This window comes from Rhinopithecus roxellana, chromosome 5 (assembly GCF_007565055.1).
Source record: "Rhinopithecus roxellana isolate Shanxi Qingling chromosome 5, ASM756505v1, whole genome shotgun sequence".
NCBI lineage: Eukaryota > Metazoa > Chordata > Mammalia > Primates > Cercopithecidae > Rhinopithecus > Rhinopithecus roxellana.
The window spans coordinates 117,410,818-117,433,899 of NC_044553.1; positions in this window are offsets into that span (position 1 = coordinate 117,410,818).

A 23,082-nucleotide genomic window follows, 5' to 3' on the forward strand; every position below is an offset into this window, starting at 1 on the left:
CATGAGCCACCGCTAGGCTGTAGTGAGTTTTGAAATAGGAAAATGTGATTCCTCCAGCTTTGTTCTTCATTTTCACAATTGCTCTGGATAGTATACCTAACCTGCATTTCCATATAATTTTAATCCTGTCTTTATTCCCAACCCCACATATGCTTTCAGTATGTGCAAACTGGGCAACTGGGGATTTTGATTCAGATTGAATTAAATCCAGATTGCACCAATTTGGAGAGTATTGACTTCTTAACATTAATAGGCCTTCCAATCCATGAACACAAATGTATTTCTATTTCTTTTTTTTTAATTTTTAATGTTTTATACTTTTCAGTGTATAAATCTTTTCATTAAATTTATTCCCAAATATTTTTATTATGTTGATATTTTAAATGAAATTTTCTTAATTTCATTTTTGGATGGTTCATTGATAGTATATGAATACACAATTTATATTGATCTCATATCCTGCAAACTTGCTGAATTCCTTTATTAAGTGTAATATTGAGAATGTGTATGTTGGTATTCCCTAGCACTTCCAGGAATAACATCATGCAATCTGCAAATAGAGATCACTTTCTTTATTTCAAATCTGGATGCACTTCATTTACTTTAATAATTGCCTTAGCTAAAATGTTCAATACAATGTTGAAAGGAAGTGACAAAAGCAAACATCTTTTTTTGTGTCTGCTTTAGAGGCAAATGTTCAAATCTTTCTTATTAAGCATGATGTTGTCTGTGGGTTTTGATTAGATGCACTCTTTTAGGTTGAAGACATTTTTTCTTTCTTTCCTTTTTTTTTTTTTTTTTTTTAGATGGAGTTTCACTCTTGTTGCCCAGGCTGGAGCACAATGGTGCGATCTCGGCTCACCACAACCTCCATCTCCGGGGTTCAAGCGATTTTCCTGCCTCAACCTCCCAAGTAGCTGGGATTACAGGCATGTGCCACCACAACCAGCTATTTTTGTATTTTTAGTAGAGAGAGGGTTTCTCCATGTTGGTCAGACTGTCTCAAACTCCCGACCTCAGGTGATCTGTCTGCCTCTGTCTCCCAAAGTGCTGGGACTACAGATGTGAGCCACTGCACCCCGCCTTACTATTTCTAATTTGTTGAAATTTCTTTTTAATCACAAAAAGGTGCTGTATTGACCAAATGCTTTCTCTGTAAAGATTATTTTGTATTTGTCCTTTATTACTATGGTTATTACAGTTATTCATTTTTATTGTTGAACCAACCTTGCATTTTTGGGATAAATCTCATATCATATTGTATAATCCTTCTCTATCTTGCTAATGCCTTTTGCTAGTATTTTGATAAGGATTTTTAGATTTATGTTCATAAGGGATATTGATCTGTGGTTTTCTTTTTTCTGTTATGTCTGTCTGGTTTTGGTACCAAGACAATATTGCCCTCATATGTTGAATTAGAAACTGTTTCCTCCTGCCCTACTTTGTTTTGAAAGACTTTGTAAAGGATTCATGTTAATTTCTCTTTTAAATTTTGGTAGTATTCAATAATAAAGCCACCCGGACCTTTTAATTGATATAGATCTATTTAGATTTTCTATTTCTTCCTGAGTCCGTTTTGGTAGTTTACGTGTTTCAAGAAACTTGCTGATTTCGTGTAGGTTTCCAACTTGTTGGCATACATTTGTCTATATTTTTCTTTTCTGAATACTTTTATTTTAATAACTTCTGTAACGATGTTCACACTTTTATTTTTGATTCAATATTTTGAGTCTTTCTTTCCTCTTTTCTTGGTCAGTCTAGATAAAAGTTTCCAAATTTTGTTGACATTTTGAACCAAGTTTTGTTTTATTGATTTCCTCTATTGTTTTTCTAGTCTCTGTTACATTTATATCCACTTTTATCTTTATTATGTCACTTCTTCCACATGTTTGGGGGTTAGTTTATTCTTCCTTCCCTAATTCTAAAGATTAAATGTGTGGTTTGACATTTTTCTTCTCAAGTATAGGTATTTGCAAATATCAGTTTTTCTGTAAGCACTATTTTTACTGCATCACATACTGGTTTTGTTTTTATTCAACTCAAAGTGTTTTAGAATTTTCCTGTGATTTCCCTTTGACCCTCATGTCATTTAGAAGTTGTTGTTTCATTTCTACAAATCTATGGGTTTCATGGATTTTTTCTGTTATTGTTTCTAATTGTATTACACTGTAGTCTAAGAACCCATGTAACAACGCTTTTACATTACTGAGACTTTTTTGATGACTTAACATATGGTCTATCCTAGAGAATCCTTTGTGTGCATGTACAAAGAAAAATGTGCTTTCTGTTGTTGTCAAGTGGCATGTTCTACAGATGCCTGTCAGATCTAGTTTATTTATAACCTTTTTCAAGTCTTCTATTTTCTTGCTCTGTGTCTACTTTTTCCCCCAGTATTGAAAATGGAGGTTAAAGTCTCCAACTATACCAGTTGAATTATCTATTTCTCCTTATAATTATGTGAGTTTTCCCTTACTCTATTTTGGGGTCTCTTTATAGGTGCATATTTGTTTTGTATTGTTATGGATTGACCTTTTTATTACTATAAACTAACTTTCTTGGCCTCCAGTAACAGTTTTTCTCTTAAAGTCTATTTTATCTGAAATTACTATAATCACTCCTGATCACTTTGGATTACTGCATTATATTTCCATAATTTTATTTCATAATTTCATTTTTCCATAATTTTATTTTTAACCTATTTGTGTTTTTAAATATAAAATGAATCTCTTTAGGCAGCACAGCATTGAATAATGATTGTGTGTGTGTGTGTGTGTGTGTGTGTGTGTGTGTGTGTGTGTTTAATTTTTAATCCATTATTTCTATCTTTGTCTTTTAACTGGATTGTTTAATCTATTTACATTTAAGATAATTACTAATAGGAAGAAATTTTGTCTGCCATGATGCTACTTGTTTTCTATTTGTCCTTTGTCTTTATTATTTCTCTATTCTACCAATGTTGTCTTCTTTTATGTTAAATAAACATTTTCTAATGTATCATTTTAATTCCTTTGTTATTTTCTTTACTATATTTTTGAGTTATCTTCTCAGTAGTTCCCTAGAGATTATAATATCTTAATTTATACCAATCTAATTTTGATTAATACCGACTTAATTTCAATAATGTAACAAAACTTTGCTCCTAAATAGTGCCATTCCTTCCCTCTCCTTTGTGCACTGTTGTCATAGAATGTTCATCTTCATACATTGAATGACCAGCAACCAAGATCTATAATTATTGCTTTATACTATTGTATTTAAAATCAGATAGGAGATTTTTAAAAAGGTACAAATTTTAAATATATATTAAAATCTGTCACTTATATTTACCTATGTAGTTACCTTTACCAGTACTCTTCTTTTCTTTACACTGATTAATATTTCTTGTAGTGCAGGTCTGCTAATGACAAATTCTCTCAGTTTTGTTTTTATTTATTTTCCCTGAAAATGTCTTAATTACTTTATTTTTTATGAATAGATTTGCCTGGTCTAAAATTCTTGGTTGATAGCTTTTTTTCCAGCATTTAGACTATGTTGTTTGGACTTAATAGTTTCTCACTATAAATAATCTCTTAACATCATTAAGCATCTCTTGTATGGGACGAATTGTTTACTTCTCTCTTGATGTCTTCAAGATTTTCTCTTAGACATTTATTATAATGTGCCTAGGTGTAGATCTTTTAAAATTTATTCTAGTCTGTTAAGCTTCTTGGATATATATTTATGTTTTTCATCAAATTTGTAACATTTCACTCATTATTTCTTCAACTATACTGTCGACCCCTTTCCTTCTTTTTCCTCTTCTTTTAGAACATCTGTTATATCTATGTTGGTATAATTGATGATGTTTTGCAGTCTCTGAGCCTCTGCTCACTTTCTTTATTATTTTTTATTTCTTCTCTCAGACTGGATAACCTCATATGAACAATCTTCAAGTTTGCTGATTTTTTCTTCTGCTTAGGTTAAATCTTCTATTGAGCTCCTCTGACGATACTGAATTTAGTTATTGTGCTTCTCAACCTCAGAATTTCTATTTTACAATTTTTAAGTATTTTCAGTTTTTTATTGATAGTCTGTACTTTGTAAGACATTATATTCATAGTTTCCTTCAGGACTTTAGATACAGTTTCTTTTAGTTCTCTGGACATGTTTAAAATACCTTTGTTTAGTAAGCCCAATGTCTGGGATTAGGATTCCTCAAGGACAGTTTCTGCTGATTCCTTTTTCTCCCCTGTGCATAGGTGATACTTTCTTGATTTTTGTTGTTTGTTTAATGACTTTTCTGAGGTAATTCTATAAGGTCTGAAACCTTTACTATGTTTGGTCACTGACATCTCTCCTTAGTTAGCTTAGAGATAAGCTAATGATTGAGCAAATATTTTCTTAAACATCTGAAATGTATCAGTCTTCAAACTTTGCCAGGGTGTGTGTGTGTGTGTGTGTGTGTGTGTGTGTGTGTGTGTGTGTATTGCAGCATTCCTTCAGCACTCTGCCAGGCAGTTTACAACTCTACTCTTGACTTACAACTCTACTATTGACTTCATTTCCTTGTTGCTGAAAGTCTCATGGTTAGCAAGGGGCAAGAACTTAACAGTTTTTTAGGGCTCTTCTGAGCAACTATACAGTAGCGGGCATAAACACATCCCTTACACATATGTATTGCCTTCTAGACTTCCAGGAATATTCCAAAGCTTTTCTTTTCTTTTTCTTTCTTTCTTTTTTTTTTTTTTTTTTTTTTTTTTTTTTGAGACGAAGTCTCGCTCTGTCACCCAGGCTGGAGTGCAGTGGCCGGATCTCAGCTCACTGCAAGCTCCACCTCCCGGGTTTATGCCATTCTCTTGCCTCAGCCTCCCGAGTAGCTGGGACTACAGGCGCCCGCCACCTCGCTCGGCTATTTTTTTGTATTTTTTAGTAGAGACGGGGTTTCACCGTGTTAGCCAGGATGGTCTCGATCTCCTGACCTCGTGATCCGCCCGTCTCGGCCTCCCAAAGTGCTGGGATTACAGGCTTGAGCCACCGTGCCCGGCCCCAAAGCTTTTCAAAACCTCTAGGAATATCTCATCCCCAGCCTTTCCTTTTCATTAAGCTTTTTGGTTGGCCTATTGTTGTTCCCAATTGTGAAACCTCAGGTAACCATAAGATTGAATATTTGCCTCTGACTATTTTTGATAAATGCTTTAGGGGAAAGTTGCTTGCAACAAGCAAATTCTGAGTCAGGTCAAATAAATGCAACCTTGTGAGTATGACCTTCCAGGGACCTATCAAATGGGTCGAATAATGACAGTTTGGAGGAATAGGGCTTTGAAGAAGCTGCAGGCCTTTTCTTCTCCCTGACTGTTGGGCTTTCTGGTGTACACTGTTTTTGTAGGCTCTTGGTTTTCAAGACTACCTTGAAGCTGGGCAAAGGAGTATGGGAAGCTGCCCAGAGGATCTGGGCAGAGGAGGATGGGGCTAATGAAGCCACAGAACTTGCTTATTTTATCTTTTTCACAAAACTTGTTCTTATAGACATTCAGCCACTTTTTCTTGACTAAAGCCTCCAAGACTGCTATAAACCTTCGGTTAATTTTCGGAGTTTGGAAAAAGTGGATTCTGTCCATTTTTGCCAGTGTTCTCCTTGCTTTGGTGGAGGAGAGGATTATTGAAGATCCTTACTCTTCCATTTTTTGCTAATGTCACCCCTTCTGGTCGCTTCTTAAATGTGTCCTGGCCTGCCAGTTTTGTCTGTCTCCAACCCATCCTGCACATGGATGGCAGATTAATCCCTCTGAAGCCCAGTTGTGACCACATCACCACTTTAGAAACTTTTGATGGATTACACAGCTTCCTTCCTTGATCTGGTATGCATGACTTTCTGCAGCATAGCTGCAGCTCAACTGTCCCTAACTTTGGCTTCCACAGTTTCCCTCACACCCTTACCAATCCCTAACTCAATTGAACTAGCCATTCTGGTGCCACTGTCATGTTGTTGTTTTCATAATTTTTCTCCTGTTGTGAGAATGCAGGTTGCTGGATAGGACTTGTTCTAGTGGACCAGCAGCTCACATGTTTTGTGTGTGAAAAGGATGATTAGCTAATGTATCAAAGTTTGAGAGGTGAGTTAGGGAAAGCTCAATTGAGCTGTTTGTGAGCCAGCTGCCTTTTCTGATTTATCCTTGCTGAGTCTATGAAGTTGAGCTCTGCTGATTCACCATTTGAGAGATCATGTATGATTAACATCAGCAAGAAACTTTCCACTTGAATTATATGAAATTCCAGTGTCTCTAGGAAACGTCTAGTATAAAATTGCAGCATTGTTCCAGGAAAATAAGAATTGGATGTAGTCAACCTCCATCCACTTTATAATAGGCACTGTGCTTGGCCTTTGGGTAGTCTGAAAGTAGTATGCAATTTGGTATTTGACCTTGAGGAGTTTACAACCATACCAGATTAATAGACCTAAAAATGTAACTAAATGCCAGAAAAGAAGTTAGCAGCATGTAATATGTTAGTGTTACTACAGCCAGAGGAGAGAGATGCCAGAAAAGGCTCATTTGGATGAGAGATTTGAATAGGGCTTTATAGGGATTTAGAAAGACAGAAAACTGGAAGAACTTTCAGAATAGGACATGTGCAAAGGACCTTCACACTTCAATATTTAACACAAAAGTCTTCTTAAAAGTGCAGGTTCTGTGCTGTACCTCTAGTGACTCTGAGTTAATAAACAGTTGCCAGCAACCAGGAATCAGAATTTTAACAAGCATCTTATTTAATTCCAATGAGAATGAGTTAGGCTGTTAGAAAGAAACTGAGGCATAAGTGTTCATGAGGTATTCAAAATCTGATAAGTGCATTTTTATATTTAATTATAGTATAACTTTCAAACAAAGCAGTTGTGATTGTTAATTATAAGGTTTCTCAACCTTGGCACTATTAACATTCAGGGCCCAATAACTGTGTCTTGAGGGGCTGTTCTGTGCATTATATTGGTAGGCTATTTAGCCGTATTCCTGGCCTCACCTACTAGAAGACAGTAGCACTACCGCCAGCTAGTATGATAGCCAAAAATATCTCCAAACATTTCCAAATGCCCTTCAGGGAGCGAAATCACCCTTGGTTTAGAAACACCCCCAAAACATTGTGGCTTAAGACAACAATGTATTATTATTTGTCATAATTCTGTGGGTTGGCTAGGCTCAGGAGGACCACTTCTACTCATTTCTTAGCAGAAGACTCAAGAACTTAGGTGCAGATGCCACATTTCAAACCCATGGAGCAGGATTTATTTCAAGATTGGACAGCCAAGCACTTGAAGCCAGGGGTGGGTGGGCTGCTGATCAAGCAACTTGTATGCAAGCAAGTGGCTGTGGAGCTGTCAATGTAGCAGTTCAGGGGAGCACCTGTGGCCAGGTTAAATAGACTAACAAGTGTATCAGTCATGTGAATAGATTTGATTTATTTAATGCTTAACGCAAGGTGAACAGTTACCTGCTTCTCAAAAATCAAGACATTCAGGAAAGGATCCCAGCAACCTGATTTGTGACTTTTCAAATATAGCAGCTCTTTCCAAAAAAAGAAAAAAAAAAAAAAAGCAACTTGAACAACTGTATATTATATATTATGATTTTTATTGATATATATTTCTTGAGACAGAGTTTCATTTTTGTTGCCCAGCTGGAGTGCAATGGCACAATCTTGGCTCACTGCAACCTCCGCATCCCAGGTTCGAGTAATTCTCCTTCCTCAGCCTCCCAGTAGCTAGGGTTACAGGTGTATGCCACCACGCCTGGCTAATTTTGTATTTTTAGTATTTCTCCAAGTTGGTCAGGCTTGTCTCGAACTCCCAACCACAGGTGATCCATGCGCCTCGGCCTCCCAAAGTGCTAGGATCACAGGTGTGAGCTACCGTGCCCAGCCAATTTTTTAATGGTTTTACCTACTGTTTTCATTCAGCTGTTTTTTCTTTATAGTTGCTGCACTTAGGCCTTTTTAAAATAAATATTTATAATAAAAAGGTTTTACTTTTTCTCTTTGGGTTTTCTCAAGTTGGACTCTCTTGATTCTCCACCGTTTAGCCTGAACTACTAGGTCCATATAAATGTAACATACTATTTATGTTCATATAACAGAGGTTTTTGGGTTTTTTTTTTTAATACTTATTGTTTTTAGAGACAGGGCCTCACTCTGTTGCCCAGACTGGAGTGCAGGAGTGCAATTGTAACTCACTGTAACCTCAAACTGCTGGGCTCAAGTGAAGCTCCTGCCTCAGCCTCCCAAGTGGCTAGGTCTACATGCATGCACCACCATGCCTGGCTATGCTTTTAAAAAATTGTTATAGGGATGGAGTCTCACCCTGCTATCCAGGCTGGTTACAACAGAGTCTTATTTTCAGGAAACATCACATACTATTTCTCAATCTCCACAAAAATTCTTTAAAGTATGCATAGTATTCTCCCCAATGAGAATGTGTATTCATGAGTGTCTTCAGTTTTTTGTAAACACAATGTAAAACTTGCTCAATCAGTTCTCATTGCCTTTGATACCCATGTAATAAATTAGAATATGAGGCTCTGGCCGGGTATGGTGACTCATGCCTGTAATCCCAGCACTTTGGGAGACTGAGGCGGGCGGATCATCTGAAGTCAGGAGTTCGAGATCAGCCTAGCTAACATGGTGAAACCCCTTCTCTACTAAAAATGCAAAAAATTAGTCGGGTGTGTAATCCCAGCTACTTGGGAGGCTGAGGCAGGAGAATCTCTTGAACCCAGGAGGCAGAGGTTGCAGTGAGCTGAGATTGTGCCATTGCACTCCAGCTTGGGCAACAAGAGCAAAACTCTGTCTCAAAAAAAAAGGAAAAAAAAAAAGAAAAGAAAAGAAAGAAAAGAAAAGAAAGAATATGAGGCTCTGAGTTCAGTGGTTGGGTGGAAAACTGAAAAGAACAATGGACAGACAGTAGAGAGGCAATAGATTTTCATTCTAGCTCTGGCTGGACAAAGTTTATGACTTCGTGCAAGATACTCCACTGTCTGAAGCGTATTTTTCTTGTTTATATATTTTAAAAAAAGGATACTTTTATGTATTAAGGGCACAGGTTCTACTTCAATCATGTCTGCATAAAAGATATCCAAAAGCTATTACTTGAAGGAATGAATCAGCAAATGATTGATTTCACTAGATGCCTACTAATGCCCTCTTAGCATAAACATTCTAGGATTCTGTGAATTAAAGATTTTCACTACCAGCTAGTGTCCTGAATTCTCCACCTGTGATGGCAACTGTACATTCTTTCTCAAGGAATTTGCTATTAGATACTGTCTTCAGGAGCATTAATTTCTTCTTTTTTCCCTGGAGGATCCCATATGCAGACAAATGTCCTCTACTCTCTCCTATCTTAAAGCAAACCAACACAACAGAAAATAAGCAAAATTTTGACTTCAGATCCTTTATACCTGCAGCCCATGTTTCTTCTCTCTACTCACAGAAGAGTTTCTCTGGCCCATATCCTCCTTCTTTGACACCCATGCCGGGCTGGGCGTGGTGGCTCAAGCCTGTAATCCCAGCACTTTGGGAGGCCGAGACGGGCGGATCACGAGGTCAGGAGATCGAGATCATCCTGGCTAACCCGGTGAAACCCCGTCTCTACTAAAAATACAAAAAAAAAAAAAACTAGCCGGGCGAGGTGGCGGGCACCTGTAATCCCAGCTACTCGGGAGGCTGAGGCAGGAGAATGGCGTAAACCCGGGACGCGGAGCTTGCAGTGAGCTGAGATCCAGCCACTGCACTCCAGCCTGAGCGACAGAGTGAGACTCCATCTCAAAAAAAAAAAAAAAAAAAGAAACCCATGCCAATAAAACTTTTCTCACAATCACTTTACTGAAACCAAGTATCTTTATATTATAAAATTTAAAAGTCACTTCTCAGTCCTTTTTCTGGACGGTTTTGTAGCATTTGCAAGTAGACTGCTTTGTTATTTTGAAATACCACTTCTTTGGGATTATGGAACAGCACACACTATTCTAGTTTTCGTCCTTCCTCACTGGCTGCTTTCCTTACCTCTTGTCCTTGGCTTAATCTCTGAATATGGCAGTGCCCTCTAGCTTGGTCCATAGCCATCTGTTCTTCCCTATATGTAGTCTGTTCCAAGGTGAGTTAATGAGTCGATCATGTCTCATCATCTTTTATTTTTTTAGAGACAGGGCCTTCTAATGTCTGAGCTTCCCAAACTTGTATCTCAAGATGTGCATTCTCTGACTGGAGTCCTAGATCTACATGCCCATTGCATATCTGACATCTGAACAGTGGCTGCATAAGTACTCCAAGATTAACATGAACACATTAAAGCCCCTGATTTTTTCACCCAGATAGTTTTCTTCACATCTTTCTCATGCAATTGCTTAATTCAGAAATCAAAGATATGTTCATGGCTGGGTGCGGTGGCTCACGCCTGTAATCCCAGCACTTTGTGAGGCTGAGGTAGGCAGATCACCTGAGGTTGGAAGTTCGAGACCACCTTGACCAACATGGAGAAATCCCATCTCTACTAAAAATGCAAAATTAGCTGGGCGTGGTGGTGCATGCCTGTAATCAATCCCAGCTACTCCAGAGGCTGAGGCAGGAGAATCACTTGAACCTGGGAGGCAGAGGTTGCGGTGGGCTGAGATCGTGCCATTGCACTCCAGCCTGGGCAACAGGAGAGAAACTCCATCTCAAAAGAAGAAAAAAAAGATATGTTCATGAGTCCTCCATTTGGCTCTCTCTACTGCTAATCAGCTAGAAAGATTGTTTTTTTTTTTCCCCCATCCATTTCTATAGAAATTAAACAAAAAAAAAAAAAATGAATATATGAAACAGTATTCTCTTTAAAAATTTTTTCACTCTAAGGTCAAAGACATTTACAACAATTAAAATCTGCACTTCATTCTGTTAAACTGAGAGTTACTGTGGAACATACCCAGAGTAAAAATATATTCCTCAGTGGTTAAAATGCCAGATGACAACATGAAAAGCTGACACCCAACATTGCTGACAAGACAGTGACATATAGAAACATTGCAGGGGATGGGGCAGCAGGTGGGATGAGACAGGTAAGTGTGAATGATGATACCAAATTTACTCAGAAAGGTGGTTCCTAGAGAAGAAAATTTTATATTAAATTTTCTTGAACACTGTGCTACTATTAAGTTGTAACAAATGTACCTTAGGTATTATAAAGATCAAGGGTGCTATATTTCACCAATGCCAATAACAGTCTCTAGGTCTATTATTCCAGATTTTTACAAATAACACCCATATTTAATGAATTGTTAACTACATAGTTAATTTGGTAATTACAATCAAGTCAGAGACCACAATCTGCATGGCAAGTTCCTGGTTGAGAGAAATGTGATCTCAATTATTTCTGAGTTCCTAGGGCAAGAGCAGGATTCAATAAAAATGGGTTATGGAATTCTGCTGCACAAGCCCTGTTGGGTATCTTCAGGTTTAGACTTGTTCCTTCTAGCTTCTGCTTTTTGTAAATGACAATCATACATTTTTGTAGGCATTGACTCCTTTTTTTAATTACAATTCCATCTCACTAAGGGTAATCCTTATTCTTCACAACTTTCCTTGCACATAACACTTCACATAGAAAGGAATTACACAGTAAACAAAAGATGACGATAACGACAAAAGTGAGGTGGCTTAGAATGCAATAACAGAAGTCAGCGAAAGTGTCTTCTTTCCTGACACAGCTGTCAGATTCCAGTGATCTGCTGCTGTCACTTGGCTAGGGATTGATGTTCAATACATTTTCAACTCAGTCCGAGTCTTGCTGCTAGTAATCGGATCCCATTGATTTTTAATGAGTATAATTGTCTCAGGGGTCACTGAAGCTACTTTTTTTCATTCCTCACTATGTAAGTTAGCTTGGTTATTAATGGGGAGAACAGGAAAAGGGTTAACCAAAAGATAACACTAGTTAGCCTCAAACTGAAAGGCAATAGAGTTGGGGAAAAGTGGAGGGGAAAATCTCTAGCAGAACAATGACTAATAATGGCAAACAATTTATTTGCTTCAAAGCTCATTGCAAAGGGCAATCATTGTTTTAAATAGAAAAGCTGTTGAATTATAATTGGGAGTAATTGAAACTCACCAAAATATTGAATAAAACATTAGATATTTTAACCAGTGTTATCTTTATAATTATCTTCAGAAGTAATAGCAGTGCAGACCATGAGCTGCTGCAAGACTCACCCAAATCCCAGTGTCTTTGGCAGTCATTTTTGCCAAGTGTTTATTAGCAAGAGCCATGGCTAAGTGGATACCAGGTTCAACTGGTTGTCTCCGCATGGCACATCCTAAATGCACTACTGGGAAAAACCCAGTACAGATTCTGTCTCCAACAGAGTGGGCTTTGTGAATGCAACAAAGAAGTGCACCAGGCTGTGTGTCCTGCAATGGCTTCCATGAACTCTGAGCAGTATTTCCACAAGCCATTATGATGTCACTCAGCATGCCATCTCCCACAGCACAGCCTGGGCAGGGGCTATTAACTGCTATTTTCCAGCTGTCAACTTCACCATGTCTGCTGTCACATCATTTGTCCAACAGATTCCGACTTTGTGGCACATTCTCTCCTTCCACTTCTTGCCCTGCACCCATAGACAGGCTCTTCTTGTAGCCCATCTGCTGATGACACCAAACTGACAGCCAGAGTGGAATGAGGGCAGGAAGCTTAGGTGGCTGAGACTGGAAGTTCTTAGTCTGGCAGAGCATGAAGACAGCCACAGATGACACAAAGATGGCAATGGCAGAATGCACAAGAAAGCTTTCTGTCCCCTCATTATCCTGTGAGAAATGATGGCAGGCATGTGCCTTATTCTATGGCCTTATTCTATGGCAGTGCTCCTAGGATCTAACCCAGTGTCTGTTTGATAGATGAGTAATACCAGCTTGTTAAATAAACCTAATGAAAGAGTTTATACAGCATAATGCTGTGATTGACAGCTAGAGCTCAAGAGTCAGACAGTGCTAGGTTCAAATCTTGCCTCCACTTGTATCCTAGCTGTACCAGCAAGATAGGCTGAATAAACTTGGACAAGTACTTAGTTGCTGTGCACCTCATTTTCACCATCTGTAAAATGGGAATAACAACAGCCCCAGCTCATCCATGAATTAATGTAAGAAAATCATAGAACACAGAGCCTGGCGCACAGTGAGCCATCCACAAGAACCCAGGGAGATCAGCCATCATCTTACATGTCCATGGTTGGTTTCCAAAAGGCATGTAGAGTAGCCAAGGTGTCTCCTTCATGGCATACTGAACACTGAGCTGAAAGCATTCCTTACAACCAAACCCGTTGATGTCTTAAGTAAACAAGCTCAGAACATTGTTCAGACTTTTGCAACAATTCCCTGCCTGGGGTGAGCTGGGCTAGTAGTCAAGGGAAGCCCCCGAAGTCTCCCTTGCTTCTCAGCTTGAGACTTAGACTGGAGACAAGTTGAGGAGCCCATTGTGGCTTTGTCCCCTGGACATTACTCCTCTAAAGGTAAAAGAAGAGAGTGAGCAAGGACAGAGGAGGAAAAGAGGCTTTCTCCCCTACCGCCTGTGACCATCTGACTAGTCACCTGCCCAGTGTTCCTGTCTACCAGTACCACCTTCCCCCAGGAGGCCTTCCCCAGTATGCCAGCTGTGTGAGGCCCCTTGTGCTGAAGAGAGACCAAAAAGATCCAGAAAGCAGCCAGGATCTGGTCACAATGACTGTATCCCTCTAACTAAAAGCCTTCAACCCCATTATCACGACCTAATCATATGATTTCCAAGGTCACCATTTTTTTTTCTTTGACTCGTGAGAATATTTGTCCCACTAGACAAACAGAGGGAAAGAGCTCCCCGTCGATGTTAGTGAGTATATGGGATGGGGGTAAGGAAGGCGCTAGGGGTTTCTGATGTTGGGAAGACCTTGGGAGGCTACCCAAGCTGAGCTGCTTGAGAAACAGATTCGGAGCGGGGGCTGGATCTGATGCCTGGCTGACCATGAAAAGCGTGACGCTTGATGAAAAAGGGTAAGCTAGTTGGATCTCGGGGGCGAAGTCAAGGTCAAAATATTAAAGCTTGATTGGAGATACAGCTCATGCATGAAAGCTGGAACTGGGTCAGCTCAGATGTGGTCCAGATGTGGTCAGAAGCCTGATAAGTTTAGAGACTTGTGACTTTCACTTTAGGCTGCGTCTGATCGGACAAGACATATGGCCATGGTGGAAGGATGTAATAATGTAATCTTACATAGGATTTCTTAAAGGCAGTTCTGGACACTGTATACCTGGAGAGATGATTCACTAAAAATAAGTAGAGCCATCAGAAGAAGAAACATTAAGGAAAGTGCCAACTATGATCTTAGAAGGATAGCAAAGGCACATTCACTTTCTGGCTTCTCAATATCTTATAATATAGAGCAGAAAGTAAAAAATCATGTCTCAGTCTCTCTTTTGCTCACTTATTCTCCAAGAAAAGATTTATGGAATCGCCTTGATTCTTAGAGTCCTTTCAGGATTGGTAAGCTTGATTCTAAACCTGCTCTTTAGCAAGTGAGGGTCATGTGATGAAAAAAATAACATTCTCCCTTCAGCCCACTTTTCCTCCCTGTCCAGCTTTAGGTGTGGCACCTCTTGAATAAAAATTAGAGGTATTGTCTGCTGTCCAGCAATCAGACTGAGTGTGGGCAGGAGATCTGGACCCTAGGAGAATTTCCATGCTATGATCAGGCTGAGTAAATCCACATTTGTGGACACAGAAGATTAGGGGGAATTGGAAAGGCCCCTGAATAGGGCAGCGTGTGTCTGAGTGGAGAAGGAAAGCATTCACAGGGAGAACAACAGCCAGTTATCGCTGCAAGGTGAGTCAGCCCTAGAGAGCCTCACTTTATCTTATTTACAGAAAAAGAAAGTGTGCAGCTTTTATTTATTTCTAAGTAAATTCCAGTGAATGGCTGATATTCATTCAGACTTGCAAAGAGAGGATCTCGGATCGCCACTGGAATCAGCTTTGTCTTCTGGGCTCATTTTCCCAAGATAGTCAACACAGGCTAAAACTCACAGCCGCCACCTGAAGGTTCTGCAAGGGCTGGGCCCAGCCTGGTTCATTCTAGAGGGATGAAATCAGGCTCTGTGGCATGCTCATTTCAAGCTCCTTACAATAAAAAGTAAATAAAAATCAAGCATCCTCTCTCCCTGAACTCCTCCAGCTAAAAGGCAGCTAACACTTCTGCAAGACCACACATCATCCAGATGTGGAGTCTCTTTCTAAGCTGCAATGGCTGGCTCAGTAAAATGGCAGAAAATCAGGAAGAGTTGCAAGAAGTCACCCCAGTGAGGGGAAAGAATGTTCCATGGAAACGGATGGAGTGTTGGGGCTCGGCACAAGGAGAGGGCTCAACATCAATAAGAACTGTTGAATGGTTTGACTTTGCTTCCTCTGAGAACTGCTTCCAAGGCACATCACAGCTGGTGAGACCCTCTGGGTATTGGCTCCTTATGCTATTTACCACTATGTAGTCTTGGCAGACTTGGAGTTTCTTACATGCATGCTGCCTTCAAGTACTCGAAGTAGATTCAAGTTGAATAAGAATTCAGCCAGAAGTCAGACCAGAACGAATGGATGAGAGCTATGGAAAGGAGAACTTGGGCTCACTTGAAGTGACTTATTTGCCCGCAAAGGGTTAACCAGAGAGTCGGCCGGGCGCGGTGGCTCAAGCCTGTAATCCCAGCACTTTGGGAGGCCGAGACGGGCGGATCATGAGGTCAGGAGATCAAGACCATCCTGGCTAACCCGGTGAAACCCCGTCTCTACTAAAAAAATACAAAAAACTAGCCGGGCGAGGTGGCGAGCGCCTGTAGTCCCAGCTACTCCGGAGGCTGAGGCAGGAGAATGGCGTGAACCCGGGAGGCGGAGCTTGCAGTGAGCTGAGATCTGGCCACTGCACTCCAGGCTGGGTGACAGAGCGAGACTCCGCCTCAGAAAAAAAAAAATAATAATAATAAAAAAAAAAGGGGGGTTAACCAGAGAGTCATGTTGGTTAAGGAGGAAGAGCAGCATTGTCTTGGACTCAGAGTATAATAATTAAAAACAAACCAAAACAAAAAGAACTTCCTTTACGCTATCGTGTCTACCTCTTATTGACAACACTGGTTTGCAAAACTGGTTGCTGGGAAAAAGGTGAATTAATTCTCATAAAGAGCTCAGCACCTTCTTGGAGGAGAGGATCCATTATCCCACACTGGTTCCTGGAATTTGAAGAAAGAATACACACTGGAGTGGACCATGCAGACAACAGAAAAAGGACTCCAAAAATACCATGCTGAGAAAGAGTCTAGGCTGGTGATCTAGGTTCAAGACAAGGTCCTCAAAACAGGTGGAAAAGGCTGTTGCTGGCAGCTGTGACTACTGTTGAAAGGTACTAGAGACAGAACCCTCAGAACCCAACTGGGCACACCCCTGTGCTCTGGAATCAATGTTTTAACATGGGATTGCATCTGAAAAGAAGTGAAGTAGGACGCACCCTAGAAAAAGGAATGGTCCTTACAAAGACTGTGTCCTGAAGCCAAGATGTTTTTTGAAACCATATTAATAATTTAAACTTTTCAAAATGTTAGAACAATCGTGCCAGTTTATAAGCGCTAACACATATCGGGCTTTTCCCAAGAATGGCAACATAGTTTGCAAGAACCAGTGAAAAAAGGAAAATGCAAGGGCCCCTTGTTCAAAAATTATTAAGCAGCTTAGAGACAAAGACAGCAGAGTACTAAACAAAACCAAATACAGTGCCTTTCTGTGTGGCTGGCCCTGATTCAGATACTATTCCAAGTGGTTCTCACGCAATAGCCAACTAAAACTACCCAAAACATCCCTAGGAGGTGAGAGCTATTATTATCTCTAATTCAAATGAAACCCTGAGGCATTTGCCAAGGGATATCAGTCAATAGATGGTGGAGCCCAGATTGGCACTCATACAATCCATCCTCCAGAGCAGCACTCCAACCCTTAATCCCTGAACCTATGGACCCTCAGAGAGATGAGGAGTCACCCAATCAAAGACATAGGTAAAAACAGAATGAGCCCACTCTCAAAAGAATAATGTTCGTGTCTCTGGAGGTATCCAAAGGGAAGCTGGGAAGCCAGTCTCAGAAATTTAAAAGAGGTGATGCATTTTCTGGGAAATGAGCAATGTAAGGAAAAGTGGAGTCCATTGTTTATTGAATGAACTATAGCCATGATTGAGACTTTACTGTGTATTAAGAGTCATGCAGTGAGTGTGAAAAATTAAGATTCTTGGTACATGGAGACCAGGGAATCTGAATCTTTAACATCTACAAATTCTGATTTTGTTGGCCAACAGGTCAGGCTTAGAGAAACAGTCACATCTGTAAGAGGAAATTTTCAATTTCTCTTCCAATTCTAAGTTTCTTGTTTTGCTTTATTTCTGTGAAATGACTGCATGTTGACAACACCACTGCTGTTTATCTCTCTCTCTCTCTGCCTCATTTCTACTTATCTCCTCCTCTTCCTTTTGTCCAGATCATGCAATCCATCCCCACCACCAAGCAAGGGTCTGCTTTTCTACTCTTTATCATCACGCACTTTGTCTTAGTTCCAGTTGCTGTAATAGAATACTATGCACCTGGGCAGCTTCAACAACAAACATTTATTACTCACAGTTCTGGAACCTTAGAAAATTAAGTTGCTAGCCGGTTCCAGTTTCTGGTGGAAACACTCTTCCATGTTTACAGATAGCGATCTTCTTGCTATATCCTCACACGGCTGAGAAAGCAAGAGAGCTCTCTGGGGTCCCTTTTGTAAGGGCACAAATCCTAACCATGAAAGATCTACCCTCAAACCCAATTATCTTTCAAAGGCCCACTTCCTGAGATCATTGCATTAGTTGTTAGGAATTTTACATATACATTTTGGTGGCACACACACATTGAGTTTATATAATAACATACTTTTATGCTGTCTTTCCTTTTCCTATACTTGTCTTCATCCTTCTACCAAGCTTTATCTCTTTCCTTCCTTGATATTTTACTCAAGTGTCTAGGGCCTCACTATATGTATTTCCACTTCTCAAACCATCAAATAATGGACCAGATCATCTCTGTGGTCTCTTTCAGCCCTAAAGTGGTATGTATTTTAAAAGTAACGTCTGTGAGTAATGTCATTCCAATGATCTCCACTGGATCCCTCAATCCATAGCACTGATGTGCAAGAAGAAGAATCTTATCTCCATAGCTAGAAGAGTGTAAGGGCTGGAACCTCACCATAATAACACTCTCTGGAGTACTAAACTCCCAATTACAAGGACCCACTGTCCAAGAAGTGTCCTTGTACCAAGCCAATGATAATTTTTTTCTTTTTTTTTCAATTACTCTTCTGTATGAGGCTTATGTAACAAGCCTCAGGTGTACTTCTATATTTCCATCATTTACAAGTTGTTTTCACATGCTTGAAATCTCCCATTAGATTTTAACTATTCTGGAGACCAAGTATATCTTAATTCCTCAGTGAAATCCAAGGATAGTAAGGTTTCCAGTATCATTCGTAAGCTGTTTTTCTTCACTTCTACTAGTTTCTTTTCTCTTTGCTACTTCTTTTTCTTTTCATATCTTCACCTTTGGGTGACACAATCAAAGAAAATAATTACTTAGGAAAGTGATTTTCAAATGTTACTGTTCATAAGAATCTCTCAGAGCACTGGTTCTCAATGTCTGAATCCCAGATCAGCAGCATTAGCAGCAGGTGGGAACTTTTACCACAAATGCAGATTCTCAGGCTCCATCTCAGACCTGAGTCAGAAATTGTGCCAGGGCCCAGCAATCTGAGTTTGAATAAAGCCTCCAGGGGATGCTGATGCAAACACCATTTAAGAACCACTGATCCAGGGAAACTGGCTAAAAATGCACACTGTTAATCGCCAGTTGGTGATTCCCCAGACCATTTGAGGAGTGAATCCTGACAGTCTGCATTTTAGCCACACCTCTGTGTGGAGACACACTTTTCCCTTCATTTAGTTCTCTACATATTATCAAATGCTTTCACAGCTTTTAAGCTCAACTTCCTCTTCATGAGAATTGAAGAGTTTTGGGTTGCTGTTTTGTTGCTGTCTCCTGGTTCACTTTTCGCTCAACACTTCCTGGCTAATATTAGAATTATGTATGTGTGCTCTGTCACCCTAAGTTTTGAATGCCTGGAAGGGTATCTCATATTGATCAGCTTTGCAAGGGTCTAGATATAGCCAGTGCTTTGACTATAAAAGAGGACCAATATAATTTTATCCATGTATACATCTGGATATTAACTTTGGGGGACAAGATGACCAGGTGAGCCCTACATTCTAAGCTTTCCCATGAATAGTCTGGCAGTATGACCTTCAGAGCAGCCACTACAGCAGTGTCTATAAACACAAAGAGAAAAGAGAGAAGAGAATTAGTTTTGCTGATAATTAAGCTCAGAAATACATGTGCATCAATTATTCAGTTTCCACAAGTCCTCATTAATATAGGTTTCTCAAGTGCAAACAGAATAATAATTCAAATGAGGACTGGCCTCAAGTTTATTTTTCCCTGTTCAGTAAAAGAAAAATAAAGTGGTAGGGAGGGGGGTCAATAGTAGGAGACTGGTTAAGCAAATTAAAAGTGAAAGTGAAGCAACTGGCTATGCATAACAGAGTATTTACCATTTCAGCAGGGCCCGTAAAAGAAAGGCACGATCTACAAGTGACCTTACTCTAACTCTCATATTTGTATTTCATATATATCCCAAAAAACAAAGGATCTGAGATAGTTGAGACCCAGAAGCTTATAATTTACATTCATTTGCCACTGGCTCAAATTGCATCAATTAAAAGTAGACATTAATTTTTTCACTGATTAGTAACTTTTTTTTCTTTTTTTTTTTTTTTTTTGAGATGGAGTCTCTCTCTGTCACCCAGACTGGAGTGCAGTGGCACAATCTCTGCTCATTGCAACCTCTGCCTCCCAGGTTCAAGCGATTCTCCTGCCTCAACCTCCCAAGTAGCTGGGATTACAAGTGCACACCACCACACCCAGCTGATTTTTGTATTTTTAGTAGAGATGGGGTTTCACCATGTTGACCAGGCTGTTTTTGAACTCCTGACCTCAAGTGATCCGCCCACCTCGGCCTCCCAAAGTGCTGGGATTACAGGCATGAGCCATCGCGCCCAGCCTGATTTGTACATTTTTAAAAGACAGTTCAATAAATGAGGTTTTATTGTGTTTTTATAAAATATTCTTGGGGATCTAAATTATACAAGTTTACATTCATCTCACTCCTTCATTTTGTGAGTTATCCATTTAAGCTTAGGTCTTCCTATAAATTATTTTTAAAAAGGAATTGTCTGATTCCCTTACAAATCTGGTTGGATAGGAGACCATGACTGCACTTAGTAGAAATGTGTATAGTCTGACAATGCTACGTTTTGGTGGAGACATCGGAAAAGATAACTCTCATATCCTTATATATTAGTAAAAGCACCAAGTAAAGAAATTTGGCAACGTCTGCTCAAATCTAATTCAAAGTCTGCATAGCCTAAGACTCAGCAATTCTTCCTCTAGTTATTTCCTAGGAGGAACCCTTGCATGGGTACACATGTGGGATACGTGAATAGCTGTAGTCACTAAACATTGCAGCAATCAGTGAAGTCTTGGCTACAACAGAGAGGACCTGGACAGGGAAATGCCATGCCTCGATGAAGGAATACTCTACAAGCAGCTAAAAGGAATGGATTTGACCTACATGATGCAAACAAAGATAGGCCTTAAAAACATAATGTTCCAAGAAAAAGGCAAGTTGAGGAATGGTAGTTAACACAGTAAAATGATTGAGAAAGGAACACCATTAGTGTACCTTAGAAAAAAATTTAAAAACACTTTAGAAAACAAATGATACATTGCTTATGGAGATGTATACAACATGTAGGAGGTAAGCATGTAAAAGCATGACTAACCCAAATATACTGCACATCGGCTTCAAGGTAATGGGTGCTGCTGGGGAGAAGGAGAGGAGAACGAAAGTGGAGAAGAGAAGGCTTCTGTCACAACTGCCATGTTTTATTTGAAAAATTAGGCACATGAATAAATGAAACTTATCCTTGTCATGTGGTATAGAAAGTACTTCTTTCAAACTCTGAATATGGTTCAAGCTTCTTAATTGGAAATAGGCTGTAGGTAGCAAAAGTTCCCTCCATGAAGCCCACTTTTCTAAGTTTATTACTGAAGCTTGTGGTTGAGGTTGATGACTCCTTGTAAAATTTCAGAGAGCTGATGACAGAGCACCTTTGCTTCAGGATATTCAGGACATAATTGGGAATGAGGGCTAGGGGAGTGGTGTGAATGAGGGCAAATTGGGACAAAAAGGAGTATTGACTATTTTGTCTGAAAATGATTTATTCTTATAATGCAACTGCATAATTGAGCAACGTATGCAAATGCAATCAAAATGCATCCGTGTCTGTGTAATATGGGTGCGCATGTGTGTGCGTGCGCAAACACACACACGTGACTACAAACCTGTCCAAAAGCACTAAGAAAGAAATCCGAAAAAGCAAAAGAAACTTTTTCTACTACCTTTTGATCCAGGCTCACTGAAGCATCCCTAAAGAAATCAACCCAAACCATACCCAGCTTCCAGGGCCTTCAGACTGGTGTGCAACTGCATGGTTAATAGTCAAAGACATAAAATATTTGCAATTGTCTTCCAGCCTCTCCTATGGAACACTGGGTAGCGCAGACCCCAAATCAAGTCTGCAAGTTGGTAACTTAACCCAAATCTGAAGGCTATCTGCAGGGGAATGTGTTCTGTTCAGCAGGGCAGATTCCAAAGCCCCACCCCAGAATTCCTAAGGCAGACACTTCAGGGTGTCGCTGGAGACACTTGGTTGACAAGCTCCCCGGTGATGCTGACGCACACTAAAGCTTGAACACTGCTGCATATCACAATCGTGAGCCAATGCTATCAGGAGGCATAGCCTACCAGAAAGGACCTGTGATGTCTCCTTAAATATACAGTGAAGGCTGACTGGAGCCGCAGTCTCGGGATAAATTAATAATGAGTGACATTTCCTTGGTCATTTCATCAACGGGAGGGTGGACCCTGGAACTGTAGACATGTTCTCATAGACATTCCTTTGGGTCTTTGCTTAATTAAACAATACTGGACTGGGCAAGGCTCTGAGGACATAAAGGGAATTATCTGGCCAGTGGCACTGGAAGATAGAAAATGAAATTCTCACTATGTCTGAAGGCCGGTCAGAGGTCAGGCTGGACCACACCACCCACACGGGACCAGGAGGGCTTCACTTCCTGCCCTCCCCACAGCCTCCTGGCATTCTCTGAAAGGTTTTCCCTACACAGCAGTCCCTCCATTCTGAGCCCTGGGACTCAAGAAGCTACAAAGCGATAAATCAATTATGATATACAAACCTCGATTACAGCCTGTCTGCTTAATTGTTTGACAAGTTAATTAATCTCCCAAGCAACTGGGTTCCATTCTCCCTGTAAATTGTGGGGAAATCGCAATAGCAGGTCCCTGAGGTCTTGGCAGTATAGTATCAATGAAGCTCCTGGAAAACTATGAATAATAAGCATTTAGTGGGGTCAGTGCCTCACCATAGGAATGAAGAGTTTTGCTCCAGCTCCTGCCTGGAGGCAGTTTTGTCACTAATTATTTTGCTACTAACTAATTACAATCTGTACTTGTCTGTGTATTTATTTATTTGTTTTCATTTTCTTTCCAAGAGACACATTTCTTTCCTTTCAAATAAGATCATGTGATTCCAGCAGCCAATGCTTCCTGATGGTTAAAAACACCAAGGTGGTGTCAGTTTCTCCCTCCCAGGAGGCTGGACCATTGTAACTGCTGTTATAAACGAGGCTGAACCTTCTGAGTGATGAAGTTGGATATGTGTTATGGGTCTATCTGGCTGCATGAGGTGGCTGCTATTGTCTGAGACTTGTGATAATGTCACAGTGTCCTGTCATCAGTGTTCAATCAAGTTTTAGAAATTTCAAATGATGAACTGAAATTGAGAAACCAAAGCATGTCCATGTAGTTCA